A 512-nucleotide genomic window follows, 5' to 3' on the forward strand; every position below is an offset into this window, starting at 1 on the left:
CTGCAGTAGCAGGAGGTTCCAGCCGGGCAGTGGGATCAGCCCAACCCCCTGGAGAAGGAAAAGCCCTTTCCCCCCCCAAGCCCCTCACCCTTTACCCCGGGGGGGGTGGTTCAGACTCAGCCCTTGACCCTCTCCCCCCCCCCGGGATGTTCCATGACTCATTTCTCCGGTTTTTCCCGGACAACACTAACCCTGGGGGGGGGTTTCCTCTTCCCCCCTTCCTCTTTTTTTTTTCCTCTTCCTCTTTTTTCCCTTTTTTTCTCTTCCTCTTTTTTCCCCCCTTTTTTCCTCTTCCTCTTCCCCCCCATTTTTTTCTATTCCTCTTTTTTCCTTTTTTCCTCTTCCTCTTTTATTCCCCCTTTTTTTCCTCTTATTTTTTTTTTTCCTCTTATTTTTTTTTTTCCTCTTATTTTTTTTTCCTTTTTTTTTTCCTCTTATTTTTTTTTCCTTTTTTTTTTCCTCTTTTTTTTTTTTTTTTTTTTTCTTTTTTTTTTTTTTTTTTTTCCCTTCCT

The sequence above is a fragment of the Calidris pugnax genome, unplaced genomic scaffold, assembly GCF_001431845.1.
Source record: "Calidris pugnax isolate Ruff unplaced genomic scaffold, ASM143184v1 scaffold429, whole genome shotgun sequence".
NCBI classification, from domain to species: domain Eukaryota; kingdom Metazoa; phylum Chordata; class Aves; order Charadriiformes; family Scolopacidae; genus Calidris; species Calidris pugnax.